General features: G+C 40.5%; 1 long non-coding RNA gene across 1 annotated transcript; it reads right to left on the bottom strand.

Moving 5' to 3' along the window:
- Positions 1-259: 259 nt before the first annotated feature.
- On the bottom strand, positions 260-2,236 carry LOC109897619 (uncharacterized). The gene is made up of 3 exons (XR_002256238.2): positions 2,158-2,236; positions 1,073-1,134; positions 260-730 (listed from the first exon to the last, which is right to left on the bottom strand). It is a non-coding gene; the product is annotated as an uncharacterized LOC109897619 (long non-coding RNA).
- Positions 2,237-6,730: the final 4,494 nt, after the last annotated feature.

The following is a 6,730-nucleotide window of genomic DNA, read 5'->3' as shown; positions in this document are numbered from 1 at the left end:
ACCACGATCCGTGCTTATATTCAACATAACTCACAAATAAAACTGATGTGTGCATATATTAAAATAAAACTATAGTCCGTAAATATGTAAATCATATATTTCACAAATTAAACCATAATCCGTGAATATGTATAAATATTTCAGATATTCACCATAAATCAAAAATAAATATGATTTGTAAATATATTAAATACAGTTTACAAATAAAACTACAATTTGAACAAATATAGAAATATTTGCATGCAAATATTCAGAAATTACTAACATTTACAACTTTGGAAAGTGTATTTGTGCATTCAAAAAGTGCTTGTGGATCTGTAATAAAATCATTAGTACAAAGTTACATAACAAGCAAAGCGCACTGTACACATCCTCGAATCACATCAAAAATATGCTGAGCAAAATCATCAGCAACGTCAGCATCACCATGTTATGATGACCAAGGACAATGATACCAGTTCCTGTTCAGACAGACAGACTTGCCTGCCTCCCTCTCCCTGTATTCAAACGGCAATGGCATTAGGGGTAAAGGAGTGTTTGTACAGGTTGGTCTTGACAGCTGATTAAAATAATAAATTTGATCAATTGCCCTGAATAAGCTGTGTATTCGTGCTAGGACAAAAACAACAAAAAAAGTCCACCCTTTTGGGTCCCCAGGACCGTTTTTTGGGAAACTCTGCAGTGGGTCCTTGGGCGAGTCAGCTGTCAGATCAAGCAACTTAGGAAGGGCCTGAAATAAATGGGAGATTGACTAGTGGGGTGTTGCAGTAGCGTCCAAAAGCAGCCGGCTCAAGCGATATTGTCAGGTTAAACATTTTTACAACTTTGCCTTTTATTGAACAGGCAACATTGCCCAGCCCCTTAATTCAATGATGCAACACAACACAGAGATGTATTGAACTGACAGTACTCAGACACAGAATGCATGTATTTACTAGGAAACAACATATTAATACATGTATCTAAGCATGCACAACAAATGACTTGGCTAGCTAGCAAGCCTACACGGAGCAGAAAACAGTAGCTGAATTTCTAACATTTCTAATCAGATAATGTTACAATTTCTTAATACCTCCACACCAGTTGGGAAAGAGTGATTTGTCCTGCCAAAGCATCAATTGCCCTGTTATGTCCCTGAAAGACAACAGATTGGAAAATAGGATTTGCAACATTTCAATATAGCTTGTTAGCCAGATCACAACTCAGATTTTTTTTATTGAGTAGTTCTTCAAAATTGACACATTCCTGAATTAACAATTAACTATTAAGCTGTGTTGTAAACTAATTAAGTAAAAATAATTTAAAGTACAACTTAAGTAGTGTTTTGGGGTATCTGTACTCGATAAGTTTTACTTCACTACATTCCTAAAGAAAATAATGTACTTTTTACTCCATACATTTTCCCTGACACCCAAAAGTACTCGATACATTTTGAAAGCTTAGCAGCACAGAACAATGGTCCAATTCACACACTTATCAAGAGAACATCCCTGGTCATATCTACTGCCTCTGATCTGATGGGCTCACTAAAAACACAAATGCTTAATTTGTAAATTAGTGTTGGAGTATACCTCTGGCGTATACAATAAAATGGTGCCGTTTATTGACAGAAGGAATTTGAAATGATTTATACTTTTACTTTTGATACATAAGTATATTTTAGCAATTACATTTACTTTCGATACTTAAGTATATGGACTAGTAACCGGAAGGTTGCAAGTTCAAATCCCCGAGCTGACAAGGTACAAATTTGACGTTCTGCCCCTGAGCAGGCAGTTAACGCACTGTTCCTAGGCCGTCATTGAAAATAAGAATTTGTTCTTAACTGACTTGCCTAGTTAAATAACGGTAAAATAAAAATAAAAATATATATATTTAAAACCGAATACTTTTACTCAAGTAGTATTTTACTGGATGACTTTTACTTGACTAATTTCTATTAAGGTATCTTTACTTCAAATCAAGTATGACAATTGGGTACTTTTTCAACCACTGCTAGTAAGTTTAATTTAGGTGGTGAGGTGACGAGATCGCCTGCTAGCTACCGGTACACACACTCGGTATTGCATGCACCAATGGTCAAATGCAATATTCATACGAAAGTCATTTATTGAACATTTTAACATAATTTGTTGAATAAATAAACGTTGTACTCACATTTTATGAAGCTGTTCTTTCTTCTAGCTAAGGACAAGAAGTACACAGTCGTGATGTAATTTCGTCACGTGACATAAAGATTATCCCAATGAATGGAGATAGCCGACTCTCATCTGAAACTACATTTGTGGATTACAATACATGGACAGATGGAGGTAAAAATCTAAGAATTTTGTAAACACAGAATACAGATCCACAGGCACTTTTTGAATGTGCAAATGCACATTCCACAGTTTTAAATGTCAGGGATTTCTGAACATTCGCTCACAAATCCTCCTATATTTGTTCAAATTGTAGTTTTATGTGTGAGCTATGTTGAATATATTTACAGATCATATATTTATTTTTATAACTGGGTGATTTGAGCCCTGAATGCTGATTGGCTGACAGACGTGGTATATCAGACTGTATACCACGGGTATGACAAAACATGTATTTTTATTGCTCTTTACGTTGGTAACCAGTTTTTCATAGCAATAAGGCACCTCAGGGGTTTGTGGTATATGGCCAATATCCGCAATGCGTCTTGCATAAGAACAGCCCTTAGCCATGGTATATTGGCCATAAACCACAACCTTTCGTGTCTTATTGTTTAAGTGACTCATGGTCAATATTTGTGAAATATTTTTTACATATTTACAGGTCATGGTTTATTTGAGAGTTACACCATAAAACTTTTCCCTGTAAATCTACAGCATTATACTGCCACCAGAGTTGCAAGCTTAATACTGTAATTTTGTTTACAGCAGAGATGCTGTAATATATTTTACAGTACTATTTTCCTTATTGTAAAACATATTACAGCATCCCTGCTGTAAATTTAGAGGGATGCTGTAATGTTTTACAGTAAGGAAAATAGTACTGTGAAATATTTTGCATCATCTCTGCTGCAAAGCATAATTACAGTATTAAGCTTGCAATTCTGGTGCCAGGATACTGCTGTAAATGTACACTGAAATTCTCTCTGAAATCTAAATGTAAGAAAAACAATACATTTGTAGATAAAATACATTCATTCAAAGTGGTAACGACATTAAAAACGAATTAAACAACCAAATTGACAATATAAGAAACAACAGTTAACCAAATAAGAACCTCATTGCAACACAAATTGAATGGGGAGAGAGCGACAAAGAGAGGGAGTTAAAATTGAGATTGATCATAGATCTAGGATCAGGGGTAACTCTATTTGCGGTAAGAGGGTTCAGAGGTGGGGAAACACAATGGGACAGTTTGGGCAGGAGAGCATCCAGGACAGAGAAGTCAGCACAGTATCAGGTGCTCCTCATGGGGCTCACTAATAATCCTACTCAGTTCTGATTTGTCAGCTCTTCTCAAACCCTAGGTCAAGCATAGAGCAAGAAATAATAGAATGAGACAGAGAGCACCAGAGCTGTTACTCTCTGGGTAAAAACATAGGTGACAAGGGACATATCAAGCTGGTATCGCGTGTTTGTATGTGTGTGTGTACTTACCTCACTAGAGGTCTTCATTCAGAACAGCTAGATTCCTCTGGGCCACCTTGTCATGCACTCTGTCCCATCTTTAGGGTTCATGATCTTGGGTTGATTTGAACCAGGAATCTGTACAGCCATACGGTATATCCAATATAACTTCTGAAATCAATTGAGGCATTGAACAAATCATAGCTAACTTAAAAAATATTGCTACAGCCTACACAATACTACAGATTATTTTACCAGACTCACAACATTTTCCTTTCTTTCGGGGCCAAGAAACAATTGCATACTACTAGTAAACTGAACTGGTTTAGCTAATACTGTAACATTATGGAGCAATGTTGTTTAAATTAAACAAATAGTTAGCAGGGAGAGGCTATACGGACACTCCTAGCCTGCAAAACAATGATTTACTGCATGTTGCACAGCTGAGAGCAGAGTAATCAAATCAAATTGTATTTGTCAAATGCGCTGAATTACAACAGGTGTAGTAGACATTACAGTGAAATGCTTACGTCCAATCCTTTAACCAACAATGTACTTTTAAGAAAAACAAGTGTTAAGTAAAAAATAGATAAGTAAAAAATGGAAGAAAAAAAAGTAACAAATAATTCAAAAGCAGCAGTAAAATAACAATAGCGAGGCTATGTACAGGGGGTACCGGTACAGAGTCAATGTGCGTAGGCACCGGTTAGTCAAGGTATTTGATGTTATATGTACATGTAGGTAGAGTTAAAGTGACTATGCATAGATAATAAACAGAGAGTAGCAGCAGCGTAAAAGAGGGAGGGGGGGGCATTGCAAATAGTCTGGGTAGCCATTTGATTAGCTGTTCAGGAGTCTTATGGCTTGGGCATAGAAGCTGTTAAGAAGCATTTTGGACCTAGACTTGGCGCTCCGGTACTGCTTGACGTGCGGTAGCAGAGAGAACAGTCTATGACAGGGTGGCTGGAGTCGTTACCAATTTTTAGGGCCTTCCACTGACACCGTCTGGTATAGAGGTCCTGGATGGCAGAAAGCTTGGCTCCAGTGATCTACTGGGCCGTATGCATTACCCTCTGTGGTGCCTTGCGGTCGGAGGCCGAGCAGTTGCCATACCAGGCAGTGATGCAGCCAGTCAGGATGCTCTTTTCAGTGTCCTGAGGGGGAATAGATGTTGTCATTCCCTCTTCACGACTGTCTTACTGTGTTTAGACCATGATAGTTTGTTGGTGATGTGGACACCAAGGAACTTGAAGCTCTCAACCTGCTCCACTACAGTCCCATTGATGAGAATGGGGACATGCTCTGTCCTCCTTTTCCTGTAGTCCACAATCATCTCCTTTGTCTTGATCACGTTGAGGGAGAGGTTGTTATCCTGGCACCACACTGCCAGGTCTCTGACCTCCTCCCTATAGGCTGTCTCATCATTGTCGGTGATCAGGCCTACCACTGTTGTGTCGTCTGCAAACTTAATGATGGTGTTCGAGACTTGCTTGGCCATGCAGTAATAGGTGAACAGGGAGTACAGGAGGGGACTGAGCATGCACCCCTGATGGGCCCCCGTGTTGAGGATCAGCGTGGCAGATGTGTTGTTACCTACCCTTACCACCTGGGGGCAGCCCGTCAGGTAGTCCAGGATCCAGTTGCAGAGGGAGGTTTTTAGTCCCAGGACCCTTAGATCAGTGACGAGGTTTGAGGGTACTACGGTGCTGAACGCTGAGCTGTAGTTAATGAATAGCATTCTCACATAGCTGTTCCTATTGTCCAGGTGGGAAAGGGCAATGTGGAGTGCAATAGAAATTGCATCATCTGTGGATATTTTTGGGCAGTATGCAAATTGGAGTGGGTCTAGGGTTTCTGGGACAATAGTGAGCCCTTACCAGCCTAGGGCACAGGGACTATGGGCACAGGGACTATGGTGGTCTGCTTGAAACATGTTGGTATTACAGACTCGGTCAGGGACAGGATGAAAATGTCAGTGAAGACACTTGTCAGTTGGTCAGCGCATGCTCGGAGTACACGTCCTGGTTCAAAGATCTGTTGACCTGTTTAAAGGTCTTACTCACATCGCCTACGGAGAGCGTGATCACGCAGTCATCCAGAACATCTGATGCTCTCATGCGTGCTTCAGTGTTGCTTGCCTCGAAGCAAGCATAGAAGTTATGTAGCTCGTCTGGTAGGCTCATGTCACAGGGTAGCTCACGGCTGTGCTTCCCTTTGTAGTCCGTAATAGTTTGCAAGCCCTGCCACATCCGACGAGCGTCGGAACCGGTGTAGTAGAGTTCAGTCTTAGTCCTGTATTGACGCTTTGCCTGTCTGATGGTTCGTCAAAGGGTATAGCAAGATTTCTATTAAGCGTCTGGGTTAGAGTCCCGCTCTACCCTTTAGCTCAGTGCGGATGTTGCCTGTAATCCATGGCTTCTGGTTGGGGTATGTATGTACGGTCACTGTTGGGACGACTTCATCAATAAACTTATTGATGTAGCCAGCGACTGATGTGCTGTACTCCTCAATGCCATCGGAAGAATCCCGGAACATATTCCAGTCTGTCCTAGCAAAACAGTCCTGTAGCTTAGCATCTGCGTCATCTGACCACTTCCTTATTGAGCGAGTAACTGGTACTTCCTCCTTTCGTTTGTGCTTGTAAGCATGAATCAGGAGGATAGAGTTATGGTCAGATTTGCCAAATGGAGGGCGAGGGAGAGCTTTGTACTAGTCTCTAAAGGTGGTCTAGAGATTCTTTCCTCTGGTTGCACATGTAACATGCTGGTAGAAATGATGTAAAACCTGATTTAAGTTTCCCTGCATTGAAGTCCCCGGCCACTAGGAGCGCTGCCTCTGGATGAGCCTTTTCTTGTTTGCTTGTACAGCTCGAGCTGTATAGCTTGTTCAATGCCGTCTTAGTGCCAGCATTGGGCTGTGGTGGTAAATAGACAGCTACATAAATAGTGTGGTCTACAGCTTATCATGAGACACTCTACCTCAGGCGAGCAAAACCTTGAGACTTCCTTAATATTAGATTTTGTGCACCAGCTGTTATTTACAAATAGACACAGACCGTCATTCCTTGTCTTACTGGAGGCAGCTGTTCTATCTTGCTGATGGACCGAAAACCCAGCCAGCTGTATGTT

This window comes from Oncorhynchus kisutch, linkage group LG10 (assembly GCF_002021735.2).
Source record: "Oncorhynchus kisutch isolate 150728-3 linkage group LG10, Okis_V2, whole genome shotgun sequence".
In the NCBI taxonomy this organism is placed as follows: Eukaryota; Metazoa; Chordata; class Actinopteri; order Salmoniformes; family Salmonidae; genus Oncorhynchus; species Oncorhynchus kisutch.
Note: the sequence above shows the minus strand (reverse complement) of the source record. Positions and strands in the feature narration are given on the sequence as shown.